The following is a 22,183-nucleotide window of genomic DNA, read 5'->3' as shown; positions in this document are numbered from 1 at the left end:
GGTTGGACTGGGAGATTATGAAGGTCCCTTCTAGCCTGAGATGTTATGACTCTAGAACAAATTATTCAACTCGTGATGTTAGTTACCATTTATTGGGCTTCTTCTGTGTTTCAGGCTCTGTGCTAAGATCTTAACATTACTCTAATTACAAAATTCCTGCCAATATTATCCCCATTTTACACAAGAAAAAACGGATTTAGGGATATCAAAAACTTGTCCGATGACCAGATTTAAGATTCAGCAGCTGATGGCCACATGGAAGTGGATTACAGATTACACTAATCTGACACTCTAAACCCCCAATTTAACTGGAATAAAATTTAGGGCTGAGTGCTGCGGCTTACGCCTGTAATCCTAACACTTGGGGAAACCAGGTGCATCACTTACGCCCAGGAGTTTGAGAGCAACTTGGACAATATGGTGAAATCTGATCTCTACAAAATACACAAAAATTAGCCAGGTGTGATGGTGCATGCCTATAGTTCCAGCTACTCAGGAGGCTGAGAGATGAGAGGATCCCTTGAGCCAAGGGGGTCGAGGCTGCAGTGAGCGGTGATGGTGCCACTGCACTCCAGCCTGGGCGACAGAAACAGACCCCGTCTCAAAAAAGGAAAAAAAAAAAAAAAAAGGTACCTTGTGGTTGCCTTTTTCTGAGATTAGCTCATGGCTCTAGCTCTCAGGGTGGCAAGTAATGATTCTGTGGTCAGATGCAGTGGTGAAGTCAGGCCAGAAAACCTTCATCAAGAACTAGAGATGTCCTGTCTGTGAATTTCTCCTCTAGGCTTAGGTATAGACCTGGGATTAATGTCAAGCCAGTTAGAGATCCACTCATTGTAAGCAATACAAATGCCCTGGAAGAGACAGTGAGTTAATTGTCACCCATTAGCAGCATTGTGTGAATTAGTGTGATTTAGCAAATGCCTAGAGAGATGAAACTCTAGCTCCATAGTGTAGGTCCTGATTATGCCTGGAGCCACAGGGAGCTCTGAGTTTTCTCAATGCCTCGCTTGCAGCGCCTGCTCAGGAATCAGGTGTCTCTTCACAGTCTTGCTTTCCTGTAGGTCAAAGCACGAATGTTCATTGCAGCACTGTTCACAATAGCAAAGACCTGGAACCAACCCAAATGTCCATCGATGATAGACTGGGCTGGGAAAATGTGGCACATATACACCATGGAATATTATGCAGCAATAAAAAATGATGAGTTCATGTCCTTTGTAGGGACATGGATGAATCTGGAGAACATCATTCTCAGCAAACTGACACAAGAACAGAAAATGAAATATGGCATATTCTCACTCATAGGTGGGTGATGAACAATGAGAACACATGGACACAGGGAAGGGAGCACTACACACTGGGGTTTATTGGGGGGAATAGGGGAGAGACAGCGGGGGGGGAGCTGGGGAGGGATAGCATGGGGAGAAATGCCAAATGTGGGTGAAGGGGAGGAAGGCAGCAAAACACACTACCACGTGTGTACCTATGCAACTATCTTGCATGTTCTGCACAGGTACCCCAAAACCTAAAATAAAAAAAAAATAACGAAAAGCTATTTAAAAACAAAACACTCAAAATTCTGACTCCTGTGAATACAGAGCACGTGCAATAAAACGACTGCAATCTATTTTCAAAATGTGGTCTGAGAAGTCAGGTTTAATATGACTATGTAACATATAAAGAACTTATTTTCCACAGAAAGAAAAATATACATAATGAAATATATCTATTTTCTTTTCTTTGTGGAAACTTACTCCCACAATTTGGTCCCAAGGGGGTTTTATTTGTCATCAGGTCTATGGTGACACAGGAATGCTTCTTTCTTTCCAGAGGGGTACAGGAGCAGTCTGCACTGACTGCTTTTACCTGTAAATGTTTTGAGAATTCAGAAGTCACTTTCCATCCACGATAGGTGCTAGGCATTTTATTTAAATAAAGCAAAAACATTTCTGTCATAAAGAAGATGTTAATAACTAGAGTGTTCTTAAACCTATGTGAAATATACAAGTGCTGTCTAGCACTCATGGTGAAAAATACAGTCATTAAGAACAATTCAACCTTTTTGTTTGAGTTTAACTGCAGAAATAAAATAAACTCAAAAGTTAAAAAAAATAGAAAACGGCTTTATTATATGTCAGAGCATTGAGATATAAAGTATATACCAGATTCTGTGGGAAACTGTTTCATCTCATCACTCAATGCCCATTAAAAACTCAATACGAAATACAGATTTTCATCCATGAAGCTAATATTTTCTCAGATTTTATGAGGACTGTTTTTCAGCTCTGATGGTTTCAAAAACACTTTGAGGCTCAGGTGGAAGCTGTATGGTGAAGACGGGGTGTTTTCTACTGGCTGCCGAGAAGATGGGGTGTTCTGAGCCCAGCCGGGGCCAGTGCCTCCTGTGTTTCCACACCTCTGTGAGATGGGGGTGGGATCAAATGCTAACAGTCAGGGCCTTTTGGCTTCTGTAAGGAGATCACTATGACTGTACAGATCACACAAAGTAAATAAGGAAAATGGATTCCCATATGTATCTCTCTCACTGCCACTGTACCATTTCAAAGATGTCCTAAAACTTCAAAGGCATGCGGGAAGGTGAGAGCTATTCCACCTTTAAGACCTACAAACTAGGGGCCCGGCACGATGGCTCAAGCCTGTAATCTCAGCACTTTGGGAGGCCGAGGCAGGTGGATCACGAGGTCAACAGATCGAGACCATCCTGGTCAACATGGTGAAACCCCGTCTCTACTAAAAATACAAAAAATTAGCTGGGCATGGTGGCGCGTGCCTGTAATCCCAGCTACTCAGGAGGCTGAGGCAGGAGAATTGCCTGAACCCAGGAGGCGGAGGTTGCGGTGAGCAGAGATCGCGCCATTGTACTCCAGCCTGGGTAACAAGAGCGAAACTCCGTCTCAAAAAAAAAAAAAAAAAAAAAAACAAAGACCTACGAATTATTATGAGATTCTTTATTTTTTTCCGACAAGGGGAACATTTATAAAATGGCAAAAAAATTATTTTGGAAAGCATCCTCGCTAGTAGAAGTACCTCGTTAAATAGAGAGTGACAAGACTATACTTTCAGGGATCATTTCTACAGTTTGTTACTAGAGATGTTTCTCTGAGAGTGTAAATAGAGAGTGACAAGTGGGGGGAATTTGGGTGGAAGTGCATCCTGACCCCACACCCAGTCCTGAATGCCCTGAAGTGCGCGCAGGCCCCTTGGAGTCCCCCTTCTGCTGCAGGGCTCAGGCTGTGGGCAGCTCTTGGTGAGGACATGTGCTCCGAGGCCAGGGCTGCTGGGGAAGTTCTGCAGTTTCGGTGTCTTCTCTGGATTTGCTGGCCTTCTAGACCTTCCCTTGTCCTTTATGTAATTTGAGTCTTGGCTGCCTTCCTGATCACTACTTTGCCACAATAGATAGAAAGGGGAAAGCATTGGCGGTCAAATCAATCCATCCGTCAATCAACAAATCAATTTTGAACTCAGAGAATAAAATGGCCCGTGCAAGAGAGGCTGGCTAAAATAGGATTTTGAAGGAGTTGCCCTTGAAATTTAATTACTAATCTATGTATCTTTGACACTGACATTTCACCCAAACATCCATTCAGTATCTCCAATACCTGTCACGTTTCTTCTGTTTTTTTCTTATTAATTATCTCATTAAGGTAATTGTGTAAATCTTTCAAAATTCTGTTAGAGCTGGCTGGACAAGTGAATCCTGAATGAGGGAAAGCAGATATATTTTCACTGGTACATCTGTCACAGCAAACTGATCAACTCCTAAACGAACCTTGTGTAGCTACCCTGGTTTCAATCCTGTTTTTATTTCTTCCTATTTGTTTATCAATAGACCACAATTCTCCTATGTACTCAGGCACAGTATTTGGGACCTGTAACTTATTCATCTATTTGTTTTCTTTCCTTTTTTATTTTCTTGTTAGTTGTTGTTGAGATGGAGTCTCATTCTGTCGCCCAGGCTGGAGTGCAGTGGCTCATTCTTGGCTCACTGCAACCTCCGCCTCCTAGGTTCAAGTGGTTTTCCTGCCTTGGCCTCCCGAGTAGCTGGGACTACAGTCATGTGCCACCACACCAGCTAGGTTTTTTTTTTTTTTTTTTTTTTTTTTTGCGTTTTTAGTACAGATGGGGCTTCACCATGTGAGCCAGGATGGTCTCGATCTCCTGACTTGTGATCTGCCTGCCTTGGCCTCCCAAAGTGCTGGGATTATAGGCGTGAGCCACTGTGTCCAGCCCATCTATTTGTTTTTTTAATCAATGAATGTTAATGGAACACATCTTAGGTCCCAGACACTGTTCTACATGCTGGGAATACAGCAGTGAACAAAACCAATCATCTCTGCCTTCTTTAACTTATTGATTAGTAGGGTAGAAAGTCAATAAACTTGATGCTGGATAGTAATATATCTTCACATGGCCTCTCCTTCTGGATCTCTTTGTCTTCTCCTCTGCCTTTTATCAAGAAACTTATTATTGGATTTATGGTTCACCTGGATAATCTGACATGATCTCAAGACCCATAGACCCATAACTTAATTTAATCTACAAAGATCCTCTTGGGCACAATAATAGATTCTGGGTGTTAGGATGTAGATATATGTTTTGGGGGGCACCGTTCAACCCACTACAAAGAAGAACAGTGGGGTGATTTTTTTCAATTTAAAGTTAGACCTTATCAGGAGGCCTTTCAGAGGTGAAATTTGAATAAAAATCTGAAAGGAGAAAAGGATCTGCAGACTCCCAGGGCAGAGCACGCGGGCAGCAGGAAGGGCAGGTGTGAAGGGCTTGCCTGTGTTGTTCAGGAATAAAGAGGCGAGGTCAGGTGCATCACAGGCCCAGGTAATGACATAGGATTTAAAACATTTATTTTAAGCCAGGCATGGTGGCTCACACCCATGATCCCAGCATTTTGGGAGGCCGAGGCAGGGGAATTGCTTGAGCTCAGGAGTCTGAGACCAGCCTACGCAACAAAGCAGAACCCATTTCTACAAATAAAAAAATGAGCTGAATGTGGTGGTATACACCTGTATTCTCAGCTACTCTGGAGGCTCAGGCAGGATGACTACTGGAGTCTAGGAGGCTGAGATGCAGTGAGCCATGATTGTGCCACGGCACTCCAGTCTGGACAACAGAGTGAGATCCTTTCTCAAAAAAAATTTTTTAAATTTTATTTTTAAAAATTCTTTTCCTTTTATATTGCAGAGATGAGGTCTTGCTATGTTGCCTGGGCTGGAGTGCAGTGACTATTTTTTCTTTTTTGTATTTCTATTAGAGACGGGGTTTCATCATGTTAGTCAGGCTGGTCTCAAACTTCTGACCTCAAGTGATCTGCCCACCTCGGCCTTCCCAAGTGCTAGGATTACAAGAGTGAGCCACCGGGCCCAGCCTTGCAGTGGCTATTCACAAGTGCAGCCATAGCTCATGGTAGCCTTAAACCTCCATGCTCAAGCAACCTTCCTGCCTCAGCCTCCTGAGTAGCTGAGACCACAGGTAGGCACCAGCACTCCAGCCTGACACAACCTGACTTCATGTTAACAGCACAATGCTGGCTGCAGCATGAAGAACAGACAAAAAAGGCAAAGAGAGAGGCAAGAAGATCTGTTCAGACGCAGTAGTCACACAGGAGTGGATGATGACTGGACCACAATGGTCGCCGCAGAAATGACTGGATTCTGCCTGTGTTTTAAAGACACGGTGACAAGATTTGCTTATTGATCCGATGTGGGGGTGAGGGGAAAAGAGGAATCAAGGGTGACTCTACATTTCTTGCCTGAGCAACTGGAAAAAATAAAGTCATTACTGAGACACAGAAGACTGGGAGCAACAGAAGCTTAGTTGTGGAGGGCTGAGTTGTGAGATGCCCGCAGGCCATCCAGATGACAAGGCGAGGAGGGAGTGGGGTATGCAAGTCTGCAGGACAGGGGAGGTCTGAGCTGGAGATGTAAACTGAGGACTTACAAGCCTAGAAAATATACTTAAAGCCACAAGATGGGCTGACATCACCAAGTGTGGAAAGGAGACTGGGGACTGCACTCTGGGACACTCCAGCCCTTAGGGTCCTGAGGAACCAAAGGAATCTGAGAAGGGGAATATGGAAAATCAGAAAGCATGGTGTCGGCCAGGAGCAGTGGCTCATGCCTGTAATTCCAGAATTTTGGGAGGCTGAGGTGTGTGGATTAGGTGAGGTCATGAGTTTGAGACCAGCCTGACCAATATGGTGAAACTCCATCTCTACTAAAAAAACAAGCAAAACAAAACAAAAACCTGGTGTGGTGGCCTGTGCCTGTAGTCTCAGCTACTTGGGAGGCTGAGACAGGAAAATCCTTGAACCTGGGAGGCAGAGGTTGCAGTGAGCGGAGATCATGCTGCTGCACTCCAGCCTGGGCAACAAAGCGAGACTCTGTATCCAAAAAAAAAAAAAAAAAAAAAAAAAAAAAAAGAAAGAAAAAGAAAAAAAGAAAGCATGGTGTGCTGTACCCAGTGGATCTTGCATATAACCCTAACACTTTGGGAAGCAGAGGCAGGAGGATTGACTGAGCTTAGGAGTTCAGTACCAGCCTGCACAATACAGTGAGACCCCATCTCTGCAAATAATAATTTTAAAAAATGGCCAGATGTGGTAGCATGCACCTGTAGTCCCAGCTACTAAGAGGCTGAGGTGGGAGGATGGTGTGAGCCTGGGAGGTGGAGACTGTAATGAGCTATGATTGAGCCACTGCCCTCCAGTCTGGGTGACAGAGCAAGACTTTGTCTCTAAAAATAAAATAAAATAAAATTTAAAAAGCATGAAGCATGGAAGGCAAGTGGAGAAAGTTCTGGATTTTTTACTCTTTCATCCTCTATCCGGTACGGCCCGTGCACATCCTCCAGTGCAGCTATTTCTTCCTTTCGATCATTTCTGATTCCTCTCCTGTCCTTCCTACACCTCTTCTCTATTTCATCACCTAACATTGGCGTTCTAGTGCTAGAATCAGTTTGAGATACAAAAGGTGAGATTTCATTTCAAAAGTTTTGAGAAAAATAAAGAATAGAAAAAAACCCCCAATGTGGGATTTCAGACGCCCATTCTTCCACCACGGGCATCTGGTTCTTCCCTTTTCCTATGTCTGCATGGTGGGGGTCCTTCTTGATCCGCTGGTGGAGGAGGAGGAGAAAGGTCAAGCAGTTTGCGGGTGGGTCAGCGTGGGATAAGATGCAAGGCCACACGGGACGACTGCTGCACTGCAGCCTCTCTGAGGCTGGCCCTGAGACACAGAGGTGACAGGAACGCCAAGGGGTGGTGAGTTGGGTGGTGCACCTCATCATCCACTGAGAGCTAAGGAGAATGGCAGGGATTTCTGAGATGCGGCAGGTGGCTGGGCTGGTTGGCGTAGGCCTGCAGGGAGAAAGCCTGGATTATCACCGACAGGCAGGTCTAGGTCAGAAGTGAGTGGCTGGGCACCGGCATGAAGGTCTTTGTTTCTCTCACTAGAGCCTGCAGGAGCGCCTCCACCATGCCCGAAGCACTGAGCAAGCAGGAAGAGCGAAGGGCTCACTCCTCAGAAGCCAGCCAGCATTGTCATTGGCCACCCTAGTGCTGGTGGCGTGGCAGATGGACCGTGGTGCCCGATTCCAGGCAACGCATGGGCCCACTCTCGAGACTCAAGACCAGGGCTGGGCCCCGGCATGGGGCGATCCCGCCAAGCGGCTGCCTGGGGCAGGGGGGGATTACTTTGGACTCTGTAGCGCCTCGACGGAAGAGGAAAAATAGCAAAGAAGAAAGATAAACATCTGACAGGATGTCGTTGACTGATATGGAGTCGGGTCACCACTACCCTTGGTGTCTTTATCGCTGTGTCTGTGTCACAAACAGGCATGCACATTTGCAGTTTATTACACTTTTCAAAACATCCACTAGGTGGAGAACTTGCACCAGGTTTGGCAGAAACCGTGCGGCCCATCTAGAGTCAAAGGCGTCGCATTTATTTATTTATTTAACCATTACTGAAATAAAATGATAGGTTCCAGCCGACAATGAAATGAATTTATGATTCTTCTTTGTGGCCTCAGCTTTTCATACATTCTAGGCCTGAAAAACATTATATAGAATTACATTTCTCTCATGATTGACTGTTACCATGGAATGTTTTAAGTAGGAAGAGATGAACTGTGTGAGGACAAGACTAACGTTTTCACATAATTGCTTTGGCTGAACACTGGCTCTTGATTAGTTTATTGTGATGTATTCTAAGCTTTTGAAAATTTTCAAGATGATGGAGGTTTTTTTGTTTCTGAAAGTGACTATTGATTGAAAGATAACTGCAGATTAAGAAAACAATTTTATTCATTAAAAAGCCTTATCCATTGATGCGCTTTTTACAACTCAATTTTCAAACACCGGACAAAGGAATTTCTTTCCCTATGCATTGTTATTCTTGCTGATTATGGAGAAAGTTTTATTGAGGTCATAGAATGTAGGTTAATAGAATTTAATATACTTCGTGTTCCTGGTTGCAGCTCCAAGCAGTGGGAATGTGGCCCCAATTTAGCAGCCAGCCCGCCCTGCTGCGAGAACATTGTACCAGGAATCCTTGCTGGCTCAGGAGGCCACTGCTGTGTAGAGCTGATTCCTGCTGCCAGGGGCCAGAGCCAAGAGCACCTTCTAGTTGGGGTCAGCCCTATGCACAGTCACAGCAGGGCTCCTGAAAACAGCCTCGGCCTTGATCTCCAGCTCTTTAGAGCAGGTATTAGCAGACCAGCCCTTAGGCCAAATCCAGCCCACTGCCTGGGTTCCTAAGGCCCTCAAGCTAAGAATGGTCTTAGAAACAAACATCTGCCCTGGATTTGATGATAGGAAATGCTGACTTTCAATCACAATTAGGTGAAATGTTTTTCCTTCCCTGCCAAGTCCATTCTTCCCATTAGTAGACCTGTATTACAAAAATATGATACTCAATTACTATTACTGTATTTTGAATGTTACCAAGTAAAGTCTGCGGGAATTTGTTTTCTCTCTTATTATATAAGTACACACGCACTCTTCAAGATTTTACCTCCTGACTTACAAAGTCTAAAGTATTTGCTATCTGGCGCTTCCAGAAAAAGTTTACTGACAGCTGCTTTAGGGGGATATTAATTCTTTGCACCTCCTAAAATTGTAGGTAAAATAATGTGTGAAGCACGTGAAGCTTTCCTGGAGAGAAGGTACCTGGATTTCTTTGATCTGAAAGATGGCTGCAATTAGCTACATGTTAAGAATCACCAGTTTCACTGGACAAAGCCCTGTCCATGCCATATAGTAGTGCCGATAATAATAGTGGTTGTAGTAGTAACTCAATGTGTTATGGGACCAACATACACTGATTGATTATACATGCAAATATCTGTCTCACAGTGAATTTAGAGGACTAAACAGAGGGCTGAATTGAATTATTAAGAATTTGAGGACAGTTCTTTAGCCATAAACGCAAAATATTCAGATGCTCCTTAATCTCTGATGGGTTGTCTCCTAATGAGCTCATCGTAAGTTGAACATACTGTAAGATGAAAGTGCGTCTAGTACTCCTCACCTACTGAACATCATAGCTTAGCCTTGCCTGCCTTCAACACGCTGAGAGCACTTATATTAGCCTACAGTTGGCAAAACCAGCTAACACAAAGCCTAATTTTAATAAAGTCTTGAAGATCTCATGCAATTTATTTAATTTTTACTGGAAGTGAGAAATAGTATGGTTGTATGTGTACTCAAGGTACAGTTTCTACTTAATGAGCCACAAACAGGAGTTCCCCATCTTTTTATTTGAGACATGGTCTCACTCTGTCACCCAGGCTGGTGTGATCACAGCTCACTCCAACCTCAAACTTGTAGGCTCAAGCAATCTTTCTACCTCAGCCTCCTGAGTAGCTGGGACTACAGGCATGTACCACTACGTCTGGCTAATTTTAAAATTTTTTGTAGAGACGAGGTCTTGTTATGTTGCTGGGGCTGGTCTTGAACTCCTGGCCTCAAGCAATCCTCCCACCTCGGCCTCCCAAAGTGCTAAGATTTATAAGTGTAAGCCACCATCCTTTTATGAGACTTAAAGAAAAGCAGAGACCTTAGCACTGAATATGTACTAAGTTTGTTTCTGTAACTGAAAGACCCACCGAATATGATTAACTGGGCATTTTAAAACAGGTTACAACTAAATGCATGTAATGAGAGTTAGTGAAGTTATTTATTCTTACAAATTTGAGGCTAACCTAACCATGATAGTACTCACAAGGAGTGAGGATATAAATTATGTTACTTGGCATTTTCTGTGTCTCCTAGGGACTATTCTGTTGTTCTAGTAATGACAGCAAGACTCCGAGAGCTAATGAGAGAGGGGCAGGTAACCCTCTGACAACCATTAGTGAGTCCTTAGAATATATGTTCACTATTTTAGTTCCACTCAGTTAGAATTTCTGGGAAGCTGAGCCTATTCTAGGCTTTTCAGATCATACCCTCATGCATATTCAAATAGGCTAAATGACTGTTGGCCAAACACACCCTTCACCTTCTTGGTGACAGGTGCCTGCAATGTCAGCTACTCTGGAGGCTGAGGCAGGAGGATTACTTGAACCCAGGAGTCTGAGGCTGCAGTGCACCATGATAGCACTTGTGAATAGTCACTACACTCCAGCCTGGACCACACAGCAAAATCCTAACTCTTAAAAAAAAAAATTCAAAAGCCAACAGATCCCATAATGCATGCTTCATTTCTGGAGATGGCTCAGATTCATCCTTTTTTGCAAAGATGGGTGAAAACACTGGGTCTTGACCCCACCCATTGGAAAGAACTAGGGCAGAAAGGAAAACAGACAGGACCATTACCTGTAGTCATAGCCAGCATATTCTTGTCCAGTAGCCTGGAAAGTGCTGTCTCAAATGATTGTCTTTTTCGTTTTTTCCAACAGGATACTTGCTCCACTTTATAAAAAGGATGAGGATTTGCACCCCTCCTCTGATTGATCTCTTTTATGTTGGTGTGATTTCTGGCAAACGCCTCTGAGGGCTTAGCTGAATGATTTGGATACAACATCACTGACTGTTCCAATTTAGGAAACTCTCACGAGATTGCATGAAGACAAAGACTCTGCAGAGAGGAGCAGCCCTGTAGCGCTCGAATGCTCTAATCTGAGTTCTGCTCCGCAAAGTCCCTTCTAATCCTCTTGTACCCTGCTGTGGCTAGCAGTCTAGGGAAGGGCAGCAAGAGTGAAATCTGCAGGATACAGATTTAATTCAATCTAGCAAACATTTACTGAACACCTCTGGTGTGCCAGACACTGGGCCAGGTTCTGGGGCTACAAAGATTAATAGAATATGATCCTAGAACTCAAGGAGGCCACTGTTTACCGGCAAAGAGCTACAACCACAGTGGATAACAGAACAGAGAAGGGGATGGAAGGTAGTGTCACTGAAGGAATGACACGGATGTGTCTTAAATGATAAGGAGACACTGACAGGGAGAGAAGGGCAAGCGGGCATTCCAGGCAGAGAAAACATCAGCAAAGTTAAGGAGGTGTCAAAGTCCACGATATTTAGGGTAAGAGTTGAAATGACTTTGTCGTGGGGAGAAATGGGAGAAAAGGATAGAAACGTGGTCTGAGGGACAATTGTTCATTCAACAAATATTTACTGATGGTTTATAAGAGCAAAAAGAAACAAACTAATCCCAACCTATGTAGAGGTGGGAGGTGGAGTGGGGTGAGCGCCCAGGAAAATGATATATATGTTTCAGTTTGCTAAGGTTGCCATAACAAAGTACCACAAAATGTGTTGTTTACACAACAGAAGTTTATTGCCTCCTAATTCTCGAAGCTGGAAGTCCAAGATCAAGGTGTCCGCAAGGTGTGTTCCTTCTGTGGGGAGTGAGGGAGGAAGGATCTGTTTCAGGGCTTGTCCCCGGCTGCTGGTGGGTTGCGGGCAATATTTGGTGTTCCTTGGCTTTTAGGAGCATCACCTTGTTCTCTGCCTTCATCTTTGTGTGGTGTTCTTCCTGTGTGTCCCGTATCCAAATTTCTTTTTATATAAGGATGCTAATTGTATTGAATTGGGGCTTCATCTTTAGTTCATAATCTACAAAGACCCTGTCTCAGTCCACTTTTGTGTTGCTAAATACCTGAGCTGGGTAATTCATAAAGAAAAAAGATTTATTTGGTTCACAATCCTGCAGGCTGTGCAAGAAACCTGGCGTCAGCATCTGCTTCTGGTGAGGCCTTGGGAAGCTTCCACTCACAGTGGAAGGCAAAGTGGAGCCTTACGGAGTTCACATGGCCAGAGTGGAAGCAAGAGAGGGAGGGGAGGAGGTGCCAGGCTCTCTTTAACAATCAGTGCTCATGGGAACTAATAGAGATAGAACTCAACACTGTGAAGACAGCACCAAACGTTCATGAGGAGCCTGTCCCCATGAAACAAACACCTCCCACCAGGCTCCATCTCCAGCACTGGGATCAAACTTCAGCATGAGGTTTGGGGGACAAACATCCAAACCCTCTTTCCAAATACTGTCACCTTCACAGGTGCTGGGGGTTAGAACTTCAACATCTTTTGGAGACATTTAATTCAACTCACAGCGGTCTGTGAGCATGTAATGAGGTTTTGGAGAAGCAAGAAGCAGCAATAGCGTATTGAGGAGGGCATCTGTGTGTGGCACAGGAGAGGAAGAGGTTTGTAGTTTTCAATAAGGTGGCCCAGGATATGGTTCACTGCAGGGGAGACATTTGAGCAGCATCCAGAAAGAGGCAAGGGAGTGAGGTTCACAAATGCCTGAAAGATGAGTGCTCTTGGCAGAGGGAAAAATGGTGCAAAGGCCTTGAGTTAGAGTGTGCCTGCTGGATGTGAGAGGGGAGGAGGCCAGTAAGAGTGGAACAGGGGAAGAGGAAGGCTTTAGAAAGAGATGAGGTCAGTGATCATGGGCTGCGGGGGCAGGCAGGGTCATGCCACCACTGGGAAGACTTTGACCCTAGTCAGGGAGTAATCTGGCATGGAAGATAATCCAATTTCAGCTTTAAAAGCTTCGCAGGCCTGACATGGTCGCCCATGCCTGTAATCCCAGCAATCTGGGAGGTTGAGGTGGGAGGATTGCTTGAGCCCATGAGTTCTAGACCAGCCTGGGCAACATGGTGGGAACCCGTCTCTACAAAAATAAATAAATAAATAAATTAGCTGGGGGTGGTGGCATGCACCTGTAGTCCTGGCTACTCTGAAGGCTGAAGTGGGAGGATAGTTTGAGCCCAGGAGTTAGATGCTGTAGTGTCACTGCACACCAGCTTGGGCAACAGAGCAAGACCCCTATAAAAACTCCCAGAACAATTTTGAAGTGACTTCCAAGATGCTTCTTCTAAATATGAAATCGATTCCATGGATTCCGATCAGATGATGGGCATCACCCCCTGCTCCCTCTTGAAAACCCCATGATTTTTTTTTTTTTTTTGTAGTGGAGTCTCGCTCTGTCGCCCAGGCTAGAGTGCAGTGGCACGATCTTGGCTCACTGCAACCTCCGCCTCCCGTGTTCAAGCAATTCTCCTGCCTCAGCCTCCCAAGTAGCTGGGACCACAGGTGCAGGCCACCACTCCCAGATAATTTTTGTATTTTTTAGTAGAGATGGGGTTTCACCATGTTGGTCAGGATGGTCTTGATCTCTTGACCTCGTGATCTGCCCGCCTTGGCCTCCCAAAGTGCTGGGATTACAGGCGTGAGCCACTGTGCCTGACCTGTTTTTTTTTTCCTTTGGCAAAGTTTTACTTTTGTTGCCAAGGCTGGAGTGCAATGGCACAATCTTGGCTCACTGCAACCTCCGTCTCCTGAGTTCAAGTAATTCTCCTGCCTCAACCTTCTGAATAGCTGGGATTACAAGCACATGCCACATGCCTGGCTAATTTTGTATTTTTAGTATAGATGGTGTTTTATCATATTGATCAGGCTGGTCTCAAACTCCTGACCTCAGGTGACCCACCCACCTTGGTCTCCCAAAGTGCTGGGATTGCAGGTGTGAGCCACCATGCCTAGCCAACCCCGTGACGTTTTATGACAGCTGACTTTCCCAATCCTGGCCCACAAAGCTGTTCCTTCTCTGCCCAGAACTGCCTTCCCAGCCTCCCTGCCACTGCTCTTGACCTCAGATTCCATACCTTGTCCTTGCTGGACTGGTGCCCTTCCTCCAATCCCCACTTCTCTACGCCCAGAAGACCGTGATCAGGAACAGCAATCATGGTTTAATATCATGCCTTTCTACTGATGTCGTTCACCCTTGTGGAACAGTGGAAAGAACATGGATATCTGGACTGGCTGTGGTAGCTCACACCTGTAATCCCAGCACTTTGGGAAGCCAACGCAGGCAGATTGCGAGGTCAGGCATTTGAGACCAGCCTGGCCAATGTAATGAAACCCTGTCTCTACTAAAAATACAAAAATTAGCTGGATGTGGTGGTGTGTGCCTATAGTCCCAGCTACTTGGGAGGCTGAGGCAGGAGAATTGCTTGAATCCCAGGAGGTGGAGGTTGCAGTGAGCCAAGACCACACCACTGCACTCCAGCCTGGGTGATAGTGAGATTATGTCTCAAAAAAAAAAAAAAAAAAAAAAAAAGAATCATGGCTTTGACAAGGACCACCGGTGTGCCTTTGGTCACTCTCTGATCTCCATCTCAAAGATAGAGGTAGCAGTGTTTACTCACTGGGAGTGCTATAAAGGTAGAGGCGACGTGGTGAGAATCATACAATCATACATAGTCCCAGACTTGTAAGAGGCACTCAAGCAGTGGAAACTATTAGTATTAAGTGTTAGTTGGAGCTCGGGGGAGGATCGTCTGAAATTACACACTCTGGAGTTGTGAATATCTGTGGAAACTTGGGCAATTTACAATTTCCTGGGCAGAGACAAGGACCCAAGACAGAACATGCATGGTTAATTTAAATTTTAAATAACACTTAAAATTTCACCACATTTCACCAGTTTAAATTCAACTAATTTAGATCTTATGATATTGCAGGCAAAACTGGGTTGCAACTTACTTTTGTGCTATTTATGAGAAAATTAATAGGGAGAATGTGATTCAGAGCTCCTAGTGTGGGGCTGTTTAACCTACTTAAACAAGTCAACTTTTAAACGTTTTGTTAGAATCAATTTGGCAGGATCCATTTATGTAGTACCATGTGCTACTTGAAGTGATGTAGAGATGTGAAATTGGAATTTTGGAGTCAGAAAGAATATAGATCATTAGCATAGCCCCCTCATTTTAAACATGAGAAAATAGAGGAATAAAAAGGTCAACTGATTTATGCAAGCCCACAGAGAATAAGACACAAAACTGAGTTGAGAAGGCAGCACACAACTCCTAAAAGAGGTCCCTTTGGATAGACTGGACATGAATTTTTGCGTTAAAAGCCACCAACATGTTTTTTGGGAGGCCACACCTGGTTAGCCATCAGTGTTTTTGCAAATTCTTGTTGGCAGTTAAGGGGGTGCTATTCACAAATTATTGTGTAATTCAGACTTACTATTAATTCATGCTGGTGTTCCCCGTGTGATTCTAGAATGGACTACAGGGATTTGGCTGGTTTACTTGGGAAGAGTTGTAAAAAGACTGGTACAATGAATAAAATCCTGTTGGCAGGATCACACTGAACAAATGTTCTTTATTTAAAATAAAAAAAAATTTGTTCTCTACACACTCAATTTAACTCACTGGTCCTTTAGGACCATTGTAAGTTCAAGATTTGTTGTCCAGAGTAAATTTTCTGAATCTTAAAGTCTGGCTTGCTTAGCAACTTAGTCTCAGCTAAAATTCAGAGCATTTTATTGTCAATACAACACCCTCTCCTTATGATCTGGCAGCAAGGAACTGTGGGAAATGCACTTCTAGGGATACACATTTTCAGGCTTCCTCACTGGCTCAAATATGAACATGCACACATTTATCTCACTGGTTGTGTTCTGAGAAAAATGAGGTGACTAAGATGAATGGTCTTAAAGAGTGAACAGTTTATGCAGATTATTGTTGTTTGTGAAAACTTTTTAGCCAAGAGTGTATGAATTCCCCAGAATTCTGATTATTTGACTTCAGGAGAATCTGGAGAGAAGGAATCCAGTGCGACTCGTTTTCAAAAGGTCTGTGTGTTTGTTTGACGTAAAAATGTGTACTCTTAGCATTGTTGCTCCAGGCTGCCAAGACAAAATAAATCAGTGTGTTAATTACTTGCGTAAAAGAACAGTAGAAAAACAGCTGCAACTAATGGAAGGAAAACAAATGAAGTCTTAAGTATTATTCCACTGTGGAAGATTACAGACTGCGCTGGAATTACAGACATTTAGAAATCAGTAAAAATGGATGCTTCTGACCTCTCTAAATCACATGACCACAGTCAACCCTATGGACTTCTTTCTACCTGGGGAGGAAGCAGACAGATTATGACTCACCCTTTAACATCCAAGATACGCATGCTTTTGTCTTTTCTTCTTTTTTTCTCCCTTACTTTCTCCTTGGATTTATAATTAGGACGGGAAGAAGAATGCAGATAAGACTTAAACATGTATTTTTGGTCAGAAGGACAAAGAGTCTATAAAGATGCTGGCATGAACCCTACTGCATTCATTGTTTTGCCAAACTGATCCAAACTTCAGCATGTGGCTGGGTGGTCATAGGATATTCCAGATGCCCTAGGGCCAGTCTTCCCTGATGCAGGCTGTTGGAACTTGCTACTCCTTTTGCCTGGAACCTGCCCTTTCCTTGTTTAGTAAACTCTGACTCATGATGCAAAACTCAGTTCAAAGGAGACTTCCTAGTGACCTTCCGTGCAGACCAGGACCCCGAAGTGTGCTGTCATTACCTCCTGTACTTTTCCTTCATAGTCCTTCTCATACATTGTAATTAAGGATTTAGTTGAGGGTTTGGTCAATGTCTGCCTCTCCCTCTCAATGGTAAGATCCGTAAAGGCAGGGGTCCTGGGCTGTTTTGCTAATCGCATCACTGTATGTCCAGGGCCTGGCATGGTTTGAATTATATATTTTAAAAGATACCAATAGCTGGTTTTAATTTTTTTTAAATAAAAGTAGCAGTGATCATGCCACTGCATTCCAGCCTGGGTGACAGAGCAAGACTCTTTCTCAAGAAAACAAACAAACCACCTTAACTAAAAATAATGCCCAGTATTTAGATAATGTAGGTGTGTCAGGTACTATAATAAATGCTTGCCATATTTTAATTAAATATCACTTGGCAAAGTTTTACTTTATTCCCAAACATGTAACTCTATATTCATTAGTCATTCATTTGATAAAATCCCAGAGCTTTTTTTTGATGATGAGTCCATTGATTAGGAGTTTCATAGTTTTTTTTTTTTGCATAAAATACATCTATAATGGCTCACTTATAATTTCTAAAATGTTTAGGATATAAGTGCACCTCTAAAGGAATTTAGGTGCAGAATCTTTTTAGAGTTTTAGAACCTCTCCCACACCAATTTTTCTAGCTAATCACCAACAACTAATTTGAGAGTATTTTAAAGTGACTTGCCTTTTATTTGTTGCCTTTCTATTTTACTGGTATATAAAATGTTAGTTTTATAATTAAAATAGCCACTAAAATTGGCACATTTAAAAACAAACACAATTGTATTTTGGTGGTGAACCACCTGGTAGGCAGGGCTTTATCTTCTGTGGGCGTGCTTGCGTGGGGGATTCTGGGAGTGTGCGGAAAAGATATTGACGCTCAAGGGAGCTGGGAAGGTCTTATTTTCCTCTGGAAATACTGAATAAACTTGGTGTTGTGTGCCTGTGTTTTTACTGTGACCCATCACACGATGTCAGGTGTGAAATTTTCCGCTGGTGGCATCGTGTTGGCATTCAAAAGGTTTCAGATTTTAGAGTACTTTGGATTTCAGATTTTCAGGATTTTAGGAATGCTCAACCTGTAGTAGGAATGTCGGAAGACAGAACAGAAAAAAATGGATGGAAGGAAATATTTCAAGAAATAACAAAAGAGGATTCCCACAGCTGAATGGTGCTAGTTTCCCAGAATGGTGACTAGATAATAGACTCATTTCAACTTACCACTGCAAAGCTTTCAGAAAAATATTAAATGAGAACAAGAAGTTTCCAAAGATAGAGAAAATAAATAAGCAAAAAAACAAGGCCACTTACAAAAGAACAAAAATCAGACTATCTTTGAACTTTTCCCTCAGCAAACCTGGATTACTAGCAAATACTGGCGTGTCTTTTCTTTTCTTTTCTTTATTTTTATTATTATTATTTTTAAGATAATGGATCTTTCTATTTTGGGATATATATATATATATATATATATATATTTTTATTGCACTTTAAGTTCTGAGGTACATGTGCAGAACATGCAGGATTGTTGCATAGGTACCTACATGGCAATGTGGTTTGCTGCCTCCATCCTTCTGTCACCTATATCTGGCATTTCTCCCCATGTTATCCTTCCCCAACACCCTACCCCCCACTGTCCCTCCTCTAGTCCCCCCCAACAATGTGTGATGCTCCCCTCCCTGTGTCCATGTGTTCACATTGTTCAACACCCACCTATGAGTGAGAACATGCAGTGTTTGATTTTCTGTTCTTGTGTCAGTTTGCTGAGAATGATGGTTTCCAGATTCATCCATGTCCCTACAAAGGACACGAACTCATCATTTTTATGGCTGCATAGTATTCCATGGTGTATATATGCCACATTTTCCTTGTCCAGTCTATCATCAATGGGCATTTGGGTTGGTTCCAAGTCTTTGCTATTGTAAACAGTGCTGCAATGAACATTCGTGTGCATGTGTCCTTATAATAGAATGATTTACAATCCTCTGGATATATACCCAGTAATGGGATTGCTGGGTCAAATGGAATTTCTATTTCTAGGTCCTTGAAGAATTGCCACACTGTCTTCCACAATGGTTGAACTAATTTACAGTCCCACCAACAGTGTAAAAGTGTTCCTATTTCTCCACATCTTCTCCAGCATCTGTTGTCTCCAGACTTTTTAATGATTGCCATTCTAACTGGCGTGAGATGGTATCTCAATGTGGTTTTGATTTGCATTTCTCTAACGACCAGTGATGATGAGCATTTTTCCATATGTTTGTTGGCCTCATATATGTCACTTTTGAATGGGTTTGTTTGTTTTTTTTTTCTTGTGAATCTGTTTTCTTTCTTTGTAGATTCTGGATATTAGCCCTTTGTCAGATGGGTAGATTGCAAATTTTTTTTTCCCATTCTGTTGCTTGTCAGTTCACTCTACTGATTGTTTCTTTTGCTGTGCAGAAGCTCTGGAGCTTAATTAGATCTTATTTGTCTATTTTGGCTTTTGTTGCCCATGCTTTTGGTGCCTCCCTGTGTTGCCCAGGCTGGAGAATAGTGATGTGATCTTAGCTCACTGTAGCCTCAAATTCCTGGGTGTGGCACAGGCTGGTCTTGAACTTCTGGCCTCAAGAGATCTGCCTGCCTTGGCCAAGGTGCTGGGATTACAAGTGTGTGCCACAGCAACCAACTGGAATGCACTTTCTAGGTTACAAGGCAAAACTATTTTCAATCTCACATTTTACACTTGGCAAAGCTCTAAATCAAGAATGAGGGTAAAATGAACAGATCTCGTATGTAGGATTTAGGTTTATTTCTTCCATAGAGTTTCTTACACGGAGGACACGGTCCAGCTTAAGGAGGGAGCACGTCAAGAAAATAGAAGACATGGGGTCTGTCTCAGAGGAGTAATGAAGCGAGGTTCCTGCGTCATAGCTAAGGAGCACATCTGCAGACCCTCAAACTAGATGGAGGCACAAAGAGGGAGCGATCTGGAAAAATTGGGACACTGGAGATTTGTGGGATCTTTGAGGAACTGGAAAAGTAAAGATTCGATAAAGGCAAGCGATGTAAAGAATCAACCGAAGCGGAAGAAAAAGGGACAGAAAAAGGGAGAGGAGGAGAGAGAAGGAGGTGGAGAAACTTAAAGAACATGAAAATTTGGAACGTAGGAGTAATACTTGGCTGCACAGTCAATAATACTACATAGTCATAAGATCATAAATACTGTTTGCTAATCTTCAAATGTTCAGATCACCAGACAACAAGGGAAAGAAGACTTGATTACGTATACACACAAAAAAAGAAAGCGTTATCAAAACTGACAAGAAAAAGTAAGCCAAGGTACTTAAAGTAGTTCTGGAAGTTATAAGGTAAGATGGGAAGAAAGAAGAAAGAAAAAGACCACTAATCATCCCTTTTTACCACGTGAGAGCTCAAGAGATATTTGCATATTTATATGCAGTATTTAAGTTAAAAGATAACAGAGGAACTAGCTATTCCCACCTTCAGCAGCAGGAGGGGAGAAGAGAGAGGAAGGCTGCCGGGCCGTTATGAAGGGCACCTGTGAAGCCCATAGGTGTTGAGACTTGATGTATCAAATGGTAATGGTTTAAGCCTGCTATTTAGAGAGCAGGTAACTATCACAAAAACTAAAAACAGAAAAATTTTCCTAGTTAATATAGTGCCTCTGACACACAGAATTGAGACTGTGGAGGCCTGAGCAGGAGAATTGTTGCTCTTCGTTTTAAACTCTTCTATCTTATTAAATTCGAGCATTTATTAGCTTTATCAAGATTTTAAAAACATCTATTTAAAAATAATGCTAGTGAACATATCACATTAAACTTTGCTTATTGCTTGGTTATTTCCTTTATTTTTTAGGCAAAAATTTAACTAGCTAAATTATAACAATTATTTATGATTTCTAATACCGAGAACAATGTTTTGACATAGATATGTCTCTGGGACAGAGGACTCCAAAAGCTCCGGTCAGTCTTTTGTTTTTAGTAAATCCAGGAAAATGTTTTAATGTTGGCCACGAGGCAGTGCTTTCAAGAGTGAGATGTTTCTGTAGCTTCCTCTGTTATTTTCTCCAGAGGACTGCAGTGCGAAGGCTGTAGGCAGTTGCTGAGTTGCTTCTCAGGGGCGTTTCTGGCCAGTGTCAAGGAGACGGCCACCTCTGTGCCTCTCTGGCTGGGAGCTGGGGTGCACGGAGGCTTCCTTCCTTGGTATTTGTCCTTGTATAGGTGTTTGGTAGGGGCAGTTTGTGCTTTTGCTCAAGTGTCAACTTTCTAGAAAGGCTGTCCTGGGCCCTGCTATCTGAAACGGTGTCCCCTGACCCCACTGTTTCCTACTCCTTTACCCACTCTATATTTCTACACTTTGCTCCACCTGGCATTATGCTACACAGGTTTTGGGATTTTGTTTTTAGATTTGGGGTGTCCCTGTTTTCCCCAGACTGGTCTCAAACTCCTGGCCTCAAGCAACCCTCCCACGTTGGCCTCCACAGTGCTGGGATTACAGGCTTGAGTCACTGTGCCTGGCTGGTTTTTGTTTATTGCCTGTCTATTCCACACCGAAAGAGATGTACCTTTGAGGGGGAAAATATTACTTTGCTTCCTTCTCTATCTGTTGTTCTTTCTATTATATTTTTATTTTTTCTTTCATATTAAGTCTTTGATATCTGGTGTATATTTTACATTTAAGTTACGTCTTTATGTTACTCGATAGCCACATTTTAAGTGCGCATTGGATACCAGGCATATTCGGGACAATTCCCAAGTGCCTTCTGGGGCGTAGTCTCTCACTCACTTAGGTGTCTTTTCTGGGGCATTTGGGGGCTTCCTTTCTGGGGAAGCAGATAGGAAGAAGCAATTAGCTAAAAAGTTACAGATTCTAAGAAGCTGTGAAAACCCAGTGCAATCGCCCTCCTTGGTGTTTATTGGATTTTAAATGGGTTTAGCCATAAGTTTGCTTAGTGACTGTCATGTCTTCACTAACATGTCTCTCCGTGATTTTTCTGGAAGTCAGTAATACCTAACTCCTCTCTTCCTCGTTATCGACTGGGCAAACGGCTTCTGAAGCTCCCTGCCTCCTACCTCCTAAGGTGTTCTTTCATATCTCAACTTCTGGGTCTTGGGTAATATTAGCTGGTAATGGGGTTGTGCAAAGGGCTGAAAGCACAGATTTATATCCTTCTCCTAGAAAACTCCAGAATAAGCGCTTTGCTCTCAATGTCCTGTTTTATTTACGGAAATCATGTTAAGTCTATTTCTGTATGTTATTTCTAGGACATCCCTATTTAACTGCGTTTGCTCTCTTCCTTTGTTCATAAGGGACAGAATTGTGTTGATTACAAG

General features: G+C 43.0%; 1 pseudogene; it reads left to right on the top strand.

Annotated features, from left to right (window-relative positions):
* The first annotated feature begins 3,068 nt into the window (after positions 1-3,068).
* LOC118148745 (small nucleolar RNA U3) lies at positions 3,069-3,178 on the top strand (annotated as a pseudogene).
* The last annotated feature ends 19,005 nt before the right edge of the window (positions 3,179-22,183 follow it).

This window comes from Callithrix jacchus, chromosome 16, assembly GCF_049354715.1.
Source record: "Callithrix jacchus isolate 240 chromosome 16, calJac240_pri, whole genome shotgun sequence".
Classification (NCBI taxonomy): domain Eukaryota; kingdom Metazoa; phylum Chordata; class Mammalia; order Primates; family Cebidae; genus Callithrix; species Callithrix jacchus.
Note: the sequence above shows the minus strand (reverse complement) of the source record. Positions and strands in the feature narration are given on the sequence as shown.